The following is a 16,300-nucleotide window of genomic DNA, read 5'->3' as shown; positions in this document are numbered from 1 at the left end:
CATGTATCACATCTCTCAGTCTGGCCACAGCAAACTAACAGGGCTTAGAAAGTGGTGGCTCCTTGCCAGGAAAATTCCTGTCCCCCAATATATTTAGGGTTTCTTTGTTCAGAGCTAAATGGATATGAAACAAATAACTTTTGAGTGTTCATGTGATCAGCAAGTGTAAGGAAATGCAATAAAAAGTTGGAATAAATCTGCCATCTGCTACACTGTCTGAGCATGTTTGTGTATAGACACACAAGTTAAAGGATAATGTAACAAGTTAAATTATGCCTACCAGGGTATTTTTTTTGTGCCCCACGAGTGTTATGTCACACGTGCTACTAAAACGGAGGGGGAAAAACCTATGCCTCCTATATTCCCAAAACACATTTCTTTTGTTAAGCCTCCTGAACACAGATATAAATGTCATTCTTATACTGCCACTAGTGCCCAAACTAAATTGGCTTTAGTTTGCTTCCTTTCTCCAGACAGGAAACCCTGTGTGCGACACTGCTCCACCATCGCATAGCATTCTATGGTATGGGAGGACACATCCACACCATGTAAGCTATAAAAGTACCAAAACTGCTACTGTATTTCAACTAGAGTGGTGCCTCGCTAGACAATGCTAATCTGTTCCACTGAAATCGCTGTTTAGCGAAATCATTGTCTAGCGAAAAGCATTTCCCTATTGGAATGCATTGAAACCTGTTTAATGCATTCCAATGGGGAAGAATCGTCATTGTCTAGTGAAGATCGGCCATAGGAAAGCCACTTTGTGAAGCGCTGATCAGCTGTTTAAATAACTGTCTTGCAAAGCTTAGGTCCCGAAAATACCCGCTTTGCAAGCAGGGAGGGAGCTGTCAAAATCATTGTCTAGTGAAAATCGGTTTGCGAAGCAGGGACCAAACATTGTCCAGCGAAATTTCCCCCATAGGAATCACTGTTTTGCGAATTGCTACAATGATCGCAAAAAAGTCAATGTCTAGTGAAAAACTGTTATGCGGGGTAACTGTCTAGCAAGGCACCACTATACAACCCCAGCAGTGGCCTGGACTAGTGGCGCCATCATAACAATTTAGTGGCAACTACAGCAGCTGTTCCAGACATGGGCAGAGTGCAGCATCCAATCAGTTCCAGAGGATCCCAAAGAGTCCCACACAACCCTTTGCTTACTTACTTCCTTTTTACATCCATACCCTGCCTTTCCACTATAAGATAATGCTCAAGGTGACAAACTTTTTAAAAGAATAAAACCAGAGTAAATCACAGCCAGCTAAAGAAAACATTAATAAAATCATATCAACCTGCCCACCTGCAAAACACGTAATTTACCTGGGAGTCAATCTCATAGAATTCCATGGGATGTACCTCTGAGTAGACCCTGCATGACTGCATGGTCCCTTTTCTTTTGGGAACCAAATCCAAGCACTTAAAAGAAGAAACCTGAAACCTGGTTAATTTGATAATCATCTGCTCTCCTTTTGTCCCTGGCAATGGTGCGGCTAAAAAATATTGTAAATAAAATAAAAATAAATAAAATAAATAAATTGTGATAATCATCTGCTCTCCTTTTGTCCCTGGCAATGGTGCGGCTAAAAAATATTGTAAATAAAATAAAAATAAATAAAATAAATAAATTGTGTGTTATTCACAAATTTGCCTATTCTATGCCATGAACAGGAGTTTAACTTTTTAAACAGAAATTCAAACTATTTCATCTCTCTTATTTTCTGCATGCTACCATTTGCCTAATATAAAAACTAAAGAAAGTACAATGGATATTTCTATTTATGCAGTCCTTTTAGAACAACACAAGCAATAACTTTCTATCAAAAAATTAATCTCTTTTCCAGAATAAACAGCAAAAACACCTTTTCTTTTTCCTTGCTGTTTTCCCCATATAGACTATTACTTGAAATTTAGTAGGACTTACTCTCAAGTAGAACGCATAAAGTTGCAATTTTCTAGAGTCCCTTCCCAGCTTTGCAGTTCTAAGATTACAATCATGCTGATGATGGACAGCACTGCGTGTCTATCAAGAAGTCAGATTCATGGAATTCAAAGGGACTTACTCTCCATCTGCATGTGTAGGATTGTGACGTCCATCACTTCAATCTGAGTTTATCACACTTTCGTAAGAAGTATTGCTATATTAAAATCACCAAGTTCCCTCCTCCCCTCCAGTTTCAGTCCACCTCCACAAACCTTTAATACACACCTTTTTTGTAGCCATGCTGTTGTGCAGTTTGTCTTTGAGCAGCCATACATGATGCATGCTGAGAAAGAAAGAAAGAAAGAAAGAAAGAAAGAAAGAAAGAAAGAAAGAAAGAAAGAAGGAAGGAAGGAAGGAAGGAAGGAAGGAAGGAAGGAAGGAAGGAAGGAAGGAAGGAAGGAAGGAAGGAAGGAAGGAAGGAAGGAAGGAAGGAAGGAAGGAAGGAAGGAAGGAAGGAAGGAAGGAAAGAAAGAAAGAAAGAAAGAAAGAAAGAAAGAAAGAAAGAAAGAAAGAAAGAAAGAAAGAAAGAAAGAAAGAAAGAAAGAAAGAAAGAAAGAAAGAAAGAAAGAAAGAAAGAAAGAAAGAAAGAAAGAAAGAAAGATCCCTCTTCTGAATTAGGAAAACTCTCCCTAGTTATGAAGAAAGAGAGAAGCTGTCAAACTATGGAACTGTGGAAATCCTGCCTGAAGAATGAGGGAAAGCAATGCCCACAAATCATTTGAAGATCATGAGAAGAGGAACTGTCTAGGCTTCCGTAGACCACAATCCAGGTTTTTCACATAATATAGAACTCATTCCCTACTTCCCTTTTTCCCCTTGAATCTGATGTTTTCATTCCGGTTGAGCTCTGTCTCTAGAAGGGGATGTTTAAAAAGTCATCCTCTTTCTGTAAATTATTCAGGTTACAACCCCAATATTGTTGCGGTATCTCCAGAGGCAGACGGTGGAGACCACCACACGCCATTACTTTTGCTAAGAGCCTATTTTGGCTACCAGGGATCTAAAGCAATTGTGTAAAAAATCCATAGCATCCGAGATACTTCCAGACAGCAATAAAGAAAGCAAACAAGAGAACTCTACCCACAGACTTTTAATGGCTTATGCACATGGAACTGTAAAAAAAGAAAAAGAATCTCATGAGGGGAAAAAAACTGTAGGAATCTGGATAACTTTGAAACCTCAGGGAACAAAAACTATTGCTCTCTCGCTCACTCGCTCGCTCTCACTCTCGCTCTCTCTGTCCCCCCAGCTCTCTCTCACACACACACACTCTCACACACAAATTACTAGAAGTATAAATTTTGCAGAGGATATCTGTACAAGAAGCATCAGCACTGGAAATAACCACACAGGTACCAGGACAGTGGACAATGCTGGAGAAATGTCTCTTTAGAAAGCCGCCACAACAACTCTTGAACCACAGTCCTGCTTGGTCTTTCTGCCTATGCTCTGCATACAGAAAGTACTCAGTTCAATCTCTAGTGCATTGAAGAAGGGCTCACCTGTAATTCTAGCAGGCTGTTCCAGGGCTGGCTGACGATTCCAGGTTCATGGGGTAGGGAATCCACTTAGGGTTTTACTCTGAACTTTACAGCACTTTAGACAGCTTCTGTAAGGTTCAGGCCAAAACCCAAAGTACTGTCCTCACCAATCCAGAGTCAAAGCTACCCTAAGCTGTTGGCAGACAGTGTAAAATAATACTGACTGAGATGGACCCATGAGCTTATGATCCTGTTTTCTCTTTTGTTCACCTCTCTGCCCCATTTGTTGTGAAGCACAGCTGGTATAATCCACCCAGTAAGAGAAGAGGACCTATTTCCCATAGGCAGGGGGAGGGGGAAACTTTAGGGCACAGAATGCTTTGATGTGGGTCTGACAAGGCTTGCTTTTTTCTCTGCACTCACCAAGGTCTGGATGGGTGCAAAAGCCTCATTTTCGTATGTTCGCTGGCTCTGCCAATCCCAGCCTATTAAATGATTTCCAAGTAACCCAACTGTCCCATGTGGCCAGGAGCTAGACTTCCCTGGGGTTCCATCCGTTTTAAGATGTTTCTTTTCTTTACTTCCAATCTCCAGTGTTCCTTCAAGATTCACAGATGATGTGCAAAAATGTCTCCTCCATTTTAATCTATGATGGGCAGGATGTAGGTGCCAGATGCTTTGAGTCTTTCACGATGAGCTGCTACTAGAGATGGGCACAAAACAAACCATGAAACAAAGATCAAACACATCTGGACTGGTTTATGGTTTGGGGGATCCTGTTTTGCTTCAGCAAAACAAAATGCTGAACTTTGGCGTTCCATTTGTTTCGGCGAAAGGGGATGTCCTCCCACCCCCTTCCCATTGCCCCTGTTACCTCCGCCTCTGTGCTCCTGCCTCCACAGCTGCGGCGGTCATCCTCAAAGGCAGCAGCCTCAGCTTCCTTGCAAGAAGCCTGCTACTGCCTCTGAGCATGTACCCTGCAGCAGAGGTGGAGTCAGCAGGAGCAGGTGGACCACCACCCCCAACACAAACAGGAAAAAAACAAATCATGAACCAGTTCATTTTTCTGTGGGTTCATGGTGATTTCACTCGAAGGACAGATCCTGAAGCTGAGGCTCCAGTACTTTGACCATCTCATAAGAAGAGAAGACTCCCTGGAAAAGACCCTGATGTTGGAAAATTGTGAAGGCAAGAGGAGAAGGGGATAACAGAGGACGAGATGGTTGGACAGTGTCATCGAAGCCACCAACATGAATTTGACCCAACTCCGGGAGGCAGCGGAAGACAGAAGGGCCTGGCGTGCTCTGGTCCATGGGGTCACGAAGAGTTGGACACAACTAAATGACTAAACAACAACAACAAGCCATGGACCATGAGGAACCATCATTTTTCTGGTTCATGCCCATCTCTAGCTGCTTCCTCTCTCTGTATGTCACTAGGTACAATGTCTGCTTGGCCACTGCTTTTACCAACAGGGTTTGGCTTCAGACATCCAGCAGTGATTCTACAGTTTTCATTGAGTCTATCTGTTTTGCATGGGCTGAACTAGGCTGGTATATTTCCTTGCAGAGTAGCTAAGGCTGTATTTGTTAGTCTTTGTGGTTGTGTGCCCCAACTGGTTCCTGATAGGTTTTGAAGAATAACGTTCCTTGCACAGACCTTTTGCTTAGTATTTTGGCATTGTTTTCATCTTGCATTGACTTGTTCATCATGTTCCATCATTTTCTTTTCAAGAGAACAAAGGCTGGCTCCTACTTAGAAATGATTCAGCCAGATAAAGCTCTCGGCTTGGTTCACATCCTGGAGAGTTTCTACTGGGATTCGCAGAGGAGGGAAAGGTGGCAGAGAGATCTCAATTGACATTCTAAAGTCCTCAGAGTATGGCAACACAATGGCTGCGCTGCGCTTCTAGGCTATCACCCAGGTCCTTCAGCGATACAATGGATTGATGACATTGTCATTTAAGACAAGAGAGTGGAGGAAAGGAAGTCGTGGGAGGGAAAGGATCTTGTTCATGTCTCACACGTGAGTTGGCCATGAAACATCAGAGAGGCTCTTAATAGTGTGGGTTCGGATAGAAGGAAAAATTATGGGGTCATGTTAGCCCAATCCATTTGCTGTTGCCGCTGTCAAGATCTCTGCAGCTAAATGAGAAGAACCCACTTCAAAATGAGTGGAGCTTTTAGAACAGTAAATAAATCCACGGATCTCATTCATTTGAAACAGGTTGAAACATTTAAAACCAATTGGAAGAAAGTATTTAATTTGGAGCCACAAGCATCTTAAGGAGTAGCTGCCGAAGTGGCTTTTTAACAAGTAACACCTAAATTACTTAGATGTCGTAACACCCGTTTTCAAAAGTTACTTTTTAAAGGCATTCCAGTGGCATTTGACAGGATTTTTTCTTCAAGTTTTTATACCATTCTCTTATCAATCTTAAGAGGCAAAGGACGTATTCTTTGCTGTTGTCTTTTAAAAATAATTCCATGGTGCAACATCAGAACTGACCACTAGAGGGAACCAGAGCGTGTTATTCTGCCAGGGGGGCACTAATTACACAACTGTTTGTAATTGCTGTAAGGATATGAGCAACTTGTCTGCCAAGGGCTAACGGGTAGCTCAGTGAGTTCCTTTTAACATATAATGTTTTATGCTTGGCTTTGAGGACAGCTGGTCCCCTAAGCTTGGAGTTGGCAGCCTTCTAGAAGAGAGGAGGGGCACACATACTGGGAAAAATATCACATAAAAGAGCATTAAGGAAGAGAACTGCATTCTCTGGAGGGTTGTAGAGAGATGATTCCCTCCAAAAACGGGGGGGAGAGGACACTGGGAGTTGAAAAGCCTTTTGTGGCATACAAAAGAGCCCTATGTAGCATATGTAGCTAGCTACTTGTGGCCTGCTTGTAGCATGCTTCCCACCACTACATTAACAATCATCATCAATGGCAAACCTTTTCAGCGGTCTTTTCTCATTCCCATTCCTCTGAGGGTGCCCTGGGACTGTGGGCAGTTTGCCCAAGGCCACATAGGCTGGCTCTTCTCCCTGGAAGCCCAGTTGGGAATTGAACTACCAACCTCCGTTTCCGCAGCCAGATATCTAACTCACAGAGATCTCCAGCCAGCTGGAGCGCCAGAACATTATACCATCCAGAACGAAGTGGATGGATTTTCGACAGGTTGGATTGCCGGTGGCATCGGTATTACTATTGCTGTCGGGCAGCAGACAGGTGGGCCACAGGTGGGACATAAGTGTCACCTACATGTCTCTATCGTTCATGCCTCTTTTGCTGTCAGTGCAGCTTGCTCTCTCTCTCTCATCCAGCGGCAAAGATGCAGAAATAAATAGCAAGGATGATTTTAGTAGAAAAGATAAACTTTTTTTGCCATTGAAACCAATGGGACTTAACAGCAGTGCAATATCGTGTGTGTGTGTGTGTGTGTGTGTGTGTGTGTGTGTGTGTGTGTGTGTGTGTGTGTGTGTGTTGTGTGTGTACATGTGTGTGCATAAGGCCACTTCCTAAGCTCCTTTCTCGGTCTGTCTTGAACCGGATGGTTCACAGCTCTCTTCCCCATTTTCTACATACCCTTGCAATTTCTACTCAACCACGTCGGCAGAAATTATATATCATTAGGCTGTTTTAAGTTTTCTCTCTCTCTGACCAACTCGGTAACCACCAATCAGAAAACCCCTTCAAAATTTCGTGGAAGGAACAGATCATACTTGGAAGTTGGGCCAGGTTTTCAGTAAGCTGTAAACAGTACTCTCTGCCTTTCCATAAGCAGACATTCCCTAAGAAAAGAGCAAAAAGAAGAAAGAGAGAACACTGGGTCTATTTTGTGACACACACACACACACACACACACACACACACACACACACACACACACACACACACACACACACACACACACACACACACACACACACTGCAAACTTGACCCCATTCCTTTAGCTTTGGAGGGTGTGTGAAAAGGGTAACATCCATGTACTCTGGAGTGACAGACTGTCCCCCACCCTCTGTGTGGATTTCACTCCCGCTCTACACACACACACACACACACACACACACACACACACAAACATAGTGATTTTTACTCAGTTACTTTACCACTTTTAAAATACATCTCCAATTGTTTCAGCTCCGTTTTTAAAAAGAAAGATCCTCTTTTTTTCAATCCTGGAAACCCTGAAGTTATCACATTGCCAATGGGGGGGCGGGGGGAGAGAGAGAGACTTAACAGGAAATGGCCTGTTTCAGAGGTTTCATTTGTCCTCAGTGACTTTTCAAAATAGCCAAATGCAGTTGGTAACATGATAATCTTAGAGGTTGGAATCTCGTGATATAATCTGCACTATGTATGGGTCTCATCAGCCACAGACGTTTTACAGAAATTTAAAAATTTCAGTCCCCGCCCTCCCGACATCTCAAGACTCCCTTTGTCTCAGGAAGTCTTTAATCTTTATTCTATCTATTTATTTGAAATATTTTTACCCCACGTTTAAAAAAGGACCCAAGGCAGCTTGCATCATTGAAAGACAACATTTAAAAGCTAAAAACGGTAAATATTTGTACATTTGCTGAGTGCATTGGTGCAGTCAAACAAAGAGGTCTGTCACAGAAACATAAACTTCCAAACCGTTCAAACAAACAAACAAACAAAAAATCAGCATTACACTCCCCTGAGGGTAAGACTAAATGAGAATAGTAGTGGTGAAAAAGGCTAATTTGCATCTTTAACTTGTTGTTGTTGTTGTTGTTAAATTCTGTTTCTTATTCCTCAGCATTACTAATGAATGGTGATAGATCAAGGGGTCAAGCTTGTAAATTAGGAGTCAGGTACTAAGAAACTCTGGGTTGAGATGGCATCTTTGCAAATTGCTGGTTTTTAAATTCCAGGAAATAAACCAGCAGCCACTGGCAACTGTATTAAATTTGTAACCAACAATTTTGGAATAACTCCAGTTATAATGATTATGATTATGGTTAGGATTATAATTCTGATTAATAACGATTAACACAGTGGTTATATACTTTTAAAGATGGCTACAATGGTTTCTTATGCCTTTTGAGGATTTCACTTAAAAAAATAGCACGAGTTATATGAAAAAGGTCCCTTATAACTTCTAGTGACCCACATTTTTCAGTATGGACATTCTCTATGGAGGAAAGCAGCTGATAGTGATCTCAGAACATTACGAAATCAACCCCAAGAGGATATAAGGAGACTTCTCCAGGGTTTTTTAATTATTATTTTTGAGATGTGGGATCTCTGGAGGACATAGGCATGCTAGGTGGTACAAAAATGCCCCCCGTAATCTGCATATCTCCACTGTTGCCCATCCGTGCTTTAACCTGACTTTTCTTAGCATTAAGACTGGGCTGAGTTGTACTGAAGACATTTCATGCCGTTTTTATTATTTCAGTCTAGCTAGTTGTTGTTTTTAAGTGGCAGGACAGCTCTGTGAGGAACCAGTAATAGAAAACATCGTATTTAACCTTTCAAGAAAAGAGTATCAAAGTAAGTCTATGAAAGCAGTATATGAATGCAGCATTTCACATTCAAAAATTATGGACATGCAAAAACCCAGAAAAGAAATCATAGTCCTTTCAGGTAGAGTTGCATCCACTGTAAAAGTGAAAAGTACATCAAAAGAGATCAAAACACAGCCAGATCTGTCCTCTTGCTCTAACCCCTTTCAGTTAAACATATTCATCAATGGGAATTAGGAAAGAAGCCATGTTAACGTTTGTGAACAATCATATAATCAACAGCAGTTAGGCTACCAGCCAACTGGAGGAATGCTAGTCAATTCCCAGCACATAATCAATTAGAGTTGTTATATCAGTTTGTATATAATGATGGCAAAAGTTCTACAGGGGAAAAAATCTTCGCTTTTTGAGGATGCATTTGACTTGATGTCTCATAGAAGCTGGAAAGCACATTCTAAACTCAAAGCTATGCTGGTTGTTATGGGTTAGGAATGGGCACAAAAATATCTCTTTTCTCCTTTTGAGAGGCATACGAGTAACACACACACACACACACACACACACACACACACACACACACACCCCACAGCATGCAAAGAACTACTAGAGGATTGTCACCAAAGATGCCATTAACACACACAATGCCTCAAGTTCTCCCATAAGGCAGCAATATTCCTGGTCTGGAGCAATTCGCACAACTCATCAAACAGCACGAATTCTGTGAGTTCCACAATTCCAGACAAAAATGGGTGATTTGGCCACAAAGCATTATTCTCTTCAATGCAAGTACTCTTTCTGAAATGCCAGAAATTTCCTTTTCATCCTCACAAGAAACTCTTTGCGTTTGTAGGCAAGGAGGGGAAGACTGGAATTTTACATCCCCAACCAAAAAGCCATTTGGGACAAACAAAGGTGTCAATTATGGGCAAGAAATGGGCAAATTTTCAGGGGGGTGGGCACACCCCAAAATGCGCCAAACTTCAATGAAATACCTGCATATCAAAGATGCTATCACCAGAATGTTAAACTCCCACTGACTTTTTTACAAACCAAACGTGGCCTCTGTATTTTGATTATCTGTATTTTGATGCCATGTGTAAAGATTTGCCATCTCTTTTATGTCTGACGAAGTGGACTTGTCCATGAAAGTTCACATTAAAACCTTCAATTTACCCCCCAGAACGACCATTTTCTGCAAATAGTGGGTCAGGTTTCACTATTCACAGTTTTCTGCTTGGAAAATAGCCCAATACAATTAGATATTTCTTTTATAGATCACCTGTTATCAACCACCTTATGTTTTATATAACTATTATGGCCTATAATGATTCAGCTGCTTTTCCTTTATTTCCTTTTGGTACAAAAGCAATTAGTGGCAGTTGAATTATGCACACTGCACTAGTTCCTATAGCTGGACAGAAAACTGAAACTGCAAAGCAATAAATATATATATACAAGGTGCTTATAAGGCCTCATTTCTTTCCAATGTAGTTATCCCTTCTGAAGCAACCCGATGCTCTCCAGATTTCATTTTAATTTCTATCCGTTTCCCCACTAAAAGGAAGCTGATGGCCTTATTTAAAAAGCACCATGCATACATTTTAAATAGCTACCCAACGTTATAAAGCAAGGAGCTGTTTTTCTAATAGCGCATCATTAACATGCAAGAAGCCTCACGTTTAAAAATGAACTGACAAATAGTTCTCTCGGTAAGTGATGCAAATCAGAAGGTCTGGAAAATCAAACTTGGTGTGATCCGGCTGGTGGCTAAAAAGGTCCTTATTTTCAGCACAATCTATTTTAATTCTTAGTTTCAATCCATGAAGGCAGAACAAAGAGCTATTTTGCATCTCAAGGAATCTTCCCAAAAAGATTGCATGCCCTAGCCCCACATCAGAAGGATATGGGCCAGCTCTTAAAAGGGAAGGATGGGTCATTTTAAGTAGAAACACAAACGGTGGAAGTCTTTTTTGACGGCTGTTGTGGGTTTTTCGGGCTCTTTGGCCATGTTCTGAAGGTTGTTCTTCCTAACGTTTCGCCAGTCTCTGTGGCCAGCATCTTCAGAGGACAGCACTCTGTCCTCTGAAGATGCCGGCCACAGAAGTGCTGTCCTCTGAAGATGCCGGCCACAGAGACTGGAGAAACCTCAGGAAGAACAACCTTCAGAACACGGCCAAAGAGCCCGAAAAACCCACAACAATTATGAGGTCTTTTTTCTTGTGCCAAACAGTCCTATCAGGTAGTCATATATCATAACTATATGCCAGAGTAGGCAAGCTCTTAATTTCTGCCATTCTCTAAAAGGATCAGAACTGAGAAATTTAATCACTTTCCATCTGTTTCTCCAGCTGTAATGCTGTCCCCCTCAGAACGCCCATAGGGCATCCCACACCCCGGAGTTGACCTACATGGCTGGGAGATAACACATCTGGCACTAAGATGTACTGTAATGCAGAATTATTCTATCCTGCTCTGGGTTTTAATACATGAAATTCACAATCCTACTGGTCTTTGTGTTAGGTTTGCATAATACGCTATGACCAATTGTCCCTAACTCATGGCATGCTTAGCTGTATCTCAGTTGTGTGCCCAAATGCACATATAAAATCCACCATGGATTTCATCAATTATCTGTAGCTAGCCATGGGGATTTATGCAAACCTTATATGAACACTGAAAGAATTCTGACCAAAAATGATTTTGCATATTCGAACCCTTTTATTAGTTTTAAAATATTATATATTATGTAGATTTATGATATTTCAGAAGCCTTTTTTAAAAAAAGTGGGAATACACTTTTTTCCTAAACAAAGCAGACTAATCAATCCAATACTTGACCAAACTAGACTTTCTTTTAGCAAATGTATTTTCCCCATGGCACCTTTGACAAGATGATCAGGATATGGGGAAGATTTAAAAAGAGGGAGACCCAGGAAAGATAAATTATGAATCCTCTCTCATATCTATCATTTCAACTTTTCAGTGTCACCACTTCACCCATTCCCCTAAACAGATTATCTTTTGGTCTGAGATCTCTGTCTGGGAGAGGATAAATTTGAAAGAGCAAGAAAAAAAAAGAAGGTAGGAGATTAGATTAGGCATCCTTCAGTCTCGAGGGACTACGGTAACATGTTCTATATGGAGGACTTGGAACAGCATCTAGTGAGGCTGAGAAGGCCAATTCGAGAGTGACCATCCCTTCCACACTGAAGACAAATACAATCTGTCCCCTGTCCAGCTCCCTGATTTGGCTGCTTTCGTGACTGCCTCTTTGCCTCGGCCTGCTGGACAAGGGTCTCTTCAAATTGGGAGAGGCCGTGATGCAATGCCTGCCTCCAGGCTGAATGCTCAGATGTCAAGGTTTCCCATCTGTTGAGGTCCATTCCTAAGGCCTTCAGATCCCGCTTGCAGATCTCCTTGTATTGCAGCTGTGGTCTCCCTCTGGGGCGCTTTCCCTGCACTCATTCTCCATACAGGAGATTTTTTGGAATCTGACCGTCAGCCATTCTCATGACATGCCCGAGCCAACACAGATATTGCTGTTTCAGTAATTTATACACGCTAAAAATTCCAGCTCATTCCAGGACTACTGTATTTGGAACTTTGTCCTGCCAGGTGATGCCAAAAATACTTCGGAGACAATGCATATGGAACGTGTTCAGCTTCCTCTCCTGTCGTGCACAAAGGGTCAAGGACTCACTGCAATACAGGAGTATACTCAAGACACAAGTTCTATAGACTTGGATCCTGGTATGTGCTGTCAGCTTCTTATTAAGCCATACTCTCTTTCAGGTAGGAGGAGAGCGTACCAAATTCTGATACACAATTTTTCTTATTTAATCCCCCCCTACCCATGTCTCTCTGTGTCTGTTTCTGTCACATGCACAGTCTGTCTGGTGCCAGGAAAATTTTAAGGATCCTTTCTAAGATACATAGCACAATTTTATCATCCTTGGAGCCCAGACCAGCCCCGAAATCTATTTCTCTGCTGCCTGATATTTTGCAGATGGAAATACAACACAGGACCTTTCTACTGGTGGCACCTAGTCCTCAACAATGTCATTCTACATCTTTCCAAGCAATGTTCTCTTGCCTCCTACACTCATACACATGAGTTTAGATTGCAAGTTTGCACTAATACGTAAGAGTTTAGATTGCGAGTAAAGACACTGTTGTACAGAAGGAGTTGGAGATGCCAGACAACTGATTATTCTTTATGTAATACTCCCTGGGATCTATGGGGCTATAGGCTTTACATGCATATTTCAAATCTATAGAGTATATATTTTCAGAGCATGGGTTGCTTATAGGAAAAACTGCACTGTGCAAATGTCTGTCTGCAACAAAATGGGTTCAGGAACAAAGTCTCAGATATTTTTATTGCCCAGGGCAGAAGATCCTCAATACAAAGAAGACAGCTCTAGTTGTAATAACTGGAAAGGTACAAAATAAAATACGATTGAGGTGTTGAGTTCCTACATGAACTCCACTGAACTCAATCCAATTTATTTCTGAATATGAAATATTCAAATATTTCAGTTTTTTTTTCTTAGAAACCCTGTAAAAAGTGAACAAATCCCCTCTTTATGACACGACGGAAAAGTTGCCTAGCTTAAAGTTCTAAATAGTTTATCAAAAGGGCAGAGGTTAGAGCTGAAATAAAAGAGTCAGAAATTAAAATTAAGGAAGTAAATGTTATGTGAGATGTTTAAGGAGTGGTTTTATCTGTTACCCACACACATACACAGTGTATTTCTACAACCAAACAGGTATCTGGACCCAGATTTCCTGAGTCCTAGTCCATCACTCTATCCATACACTGAGTATCACAAGAATATCAGTAGTCACTGAAAAATGAAATCTCTGAATGCTTTAATTGTATTCCTGCGTTGAGCAGGGGGGTTGGACTTGTTGGCCTTGAAGGCCCCTTCCAACTTCACTTTTCTATGATTCTAAGATCCGGTTATTGCAAGGAATGTCTGCACTTCTAACCAGCAGGTCAGGGGGGAAATGAGGCTATTACACTTTTCATTCTTCATATAGAATCACAAAAATATAGAACTGTAAAATCTGGAAAGGACCTGAAAGCTCTCTGTCTCCAGCCCTGAGCTTAACTTAGAAATTCATAGATAAAGCATCCATGATGGATGACAATCCAATCTGTTGCAGAGTTTTGAATTTCTGGTTAATTTTTTTTTGTTACACAGCAGAAGTACAGAGATGCACAGAAAATAGCTTCATCAGAAGAGAATAACTTTCTCATTAACTGGCACTTGCAGTCTCAATAACTCACTGAGACATTAGCAGAAATAAATAGAATAAAAATGTTTCATTACTTACAGTCATGAATAGATCAACAGCAATCTAACAAACAAACACACTTATTCCAACAGACTAAAAAGAGGGAAATGGAAGCAGACACAGCAGATAAGTGGGGCTCCTCTTTGAATATAGAGGTAGGAAAGGAACGCTTAGCTACTGCTGGATAGATTGACCATCACCTCAGCCCAGAAAGGTCCCTTCCAGCCAAACCTACTAAGGCAATATGCAAAGCTGAAAAAACTTGAACACAGTCTTTGTTTAGAAGACACCTCCTGAGGCAGTTCATTCCATTAGCAAACGGCTCATACTTTCAGGAAGTTATTTGTGATGTTTAATATTCTAGCTTTCTGCAGACTATTTTCTTGACATGCTAGCTTTCTACAAGTCATGCAGGGGTTGCCTCATTGCTTGCTTTTCGACAATATTTCCCTCTGCATTGTGAAAGTGTTGAATGCCAAGATGATTATCTTTTATGCTTGTGCACGTTTATGTTGGCTTGAAAGGAAAAATAACAACTTACCTTTTCCAGAGTAGTATTGTTTTAAAAAGGGTAGGTGGGTGGTATAGACATTTCAGAAACCTAAGAACCATTCCAACCCCAATCAGCTTCAGTTTTATTCCCTTTTTAATTTCCAACTTGAGAATGTTGAAAGGGGTAATCCACAATTTTTTTCTCTTTTTCTTTAAGGGCAGCTGCGGGGGGAGTGAAACAATCGGGATCTGAAAAGCTTCCATAACCATTTACACTCGTAGGCAAAAACTAAGAATATTGTCACCACTAAATTTTAAACCTGCAAAAATGTTGCTCGATTTATCATAATGGAAACCATGACACTCTTAACTTTGTCCCAGCCAGTTGGAACGCTATTATTTATTACAAAGGAGAACTGTAACAAAGAAACAAAGAAAATTAACAATGTTAAGACATTTCTCCGTTCCCCTTCGGTGTTGAGCTGCACGCAGCTACAACTATCATTACTTTGTCAATACAAAACTAATCTAGCTTCCCAAAAGCATTCAGTCTTCTGTTCCAGTTACCTGGAAACTAAGTCATAATTTGCTGCTGGAAGAAAACGAAAAGAGCAACTGCAAAATAATACTGCCTTGTAAATTAATGTTTTCACCAAGGGGCGCCAACATTTAATCTGACAAGAGTCCCTGTACCTTGAAGAATTCTATTAAGAAAGGGCTTATAGCTTGTTCTCTCCATAAGTGGTTCATAACAGAAGCCGCAGTTGTTCCTTTTCCAACAAAAATTTGGGGTGCAGCACCCATACACACATCCTTTATTACGATCGACAGATCAACCCTTTTTGTTGTTGTTTCAGCTTATATAGTCCCCATAGTGCTACAGCATTCTCTGGATGGTTTACAACATAATTATGCACACAACATTTTCCCCCCAGCAAATTGGGTGCACATTTTACCAACCGCAAATGGATGGAAGTCTGAGTCAAGCATGAGTCAGCTATCTGAATCCGTCAGGATTGAACACCGATCGTGAGCAGAGTCTTGACTGCAATACTGAAGTTTAACCACTGTGTCACAGGGCTCTCCTATCAGTCTGCAGAAGCCCCAGCTTCCTCTTCTCCAATTTTTCACTAATCTAGTGGCCTGCCATTATCACCACCTCTTCTGATGGTTCTACAAGTTTCTAGTCCTGAGTGCAGGGATTAATTCTGGAAACAGAGAACATTCCAGACATGTTCCCTTGCCAGAGCTAAGCGGAAACTATTTGAGAAGCAGTGTATGCTTTCTGGAGTTTCAAAATGTGTAAAGTGGGACATGGATAATGAAAGGAAATCCATGAAATTTGTCTAATCCCCTTTGAAAGCCATCAAAACCCATGCCTGCCAGAACAATTTCTGGAACCAAGCAGTATAAAACAGTATTTATTACTTCTAATTAATCTTATTAATGGCTAATTAATTAACTGCTAGGTGTTATATTTGCTGCAACAAAAATTAATGGATTACGCGTTGGGTGCAAAAGTCCTAGATTTATTGGCAATAAATTTCACTGAA

The 16,300-nt window shown here is 41.0% G+C and overlaps 1 protein-coding gene across 9 annotated transcripts in view; it reads right to left on the bottom strand.

Annotated features, from left to right (window-relative positions):
- Positions 1 to 16,300, bottom strand: part of DLG2 (discs large MAGUK scaffold protein 2) — a 1,097,443-nt gene that overhangs the window by 931,814 nt on the left and 149,329 nt on the right. The gene's annotated exons all lie outside the window — the stretch shown is intronic.

This window comes from Pogona vitticeps, chromosome 3 (genome assembly GCF_051106095.1).
Source record: "Pogona vitticeps strain Pit_001003342236 chromosome 3, PviZW2.1, whole genome shotgun sequence".
Lineage (NCBI taxonomy): Eukaryota > Metazoa > Chordata > Lepidosauria > Squamata > Agamidae > Pogona > Pogona vitticeps.
Note: the sequence above shows the minus strand (reverse complement) of the source record. Positions and strands in the feature narration are given on the sequence as shown.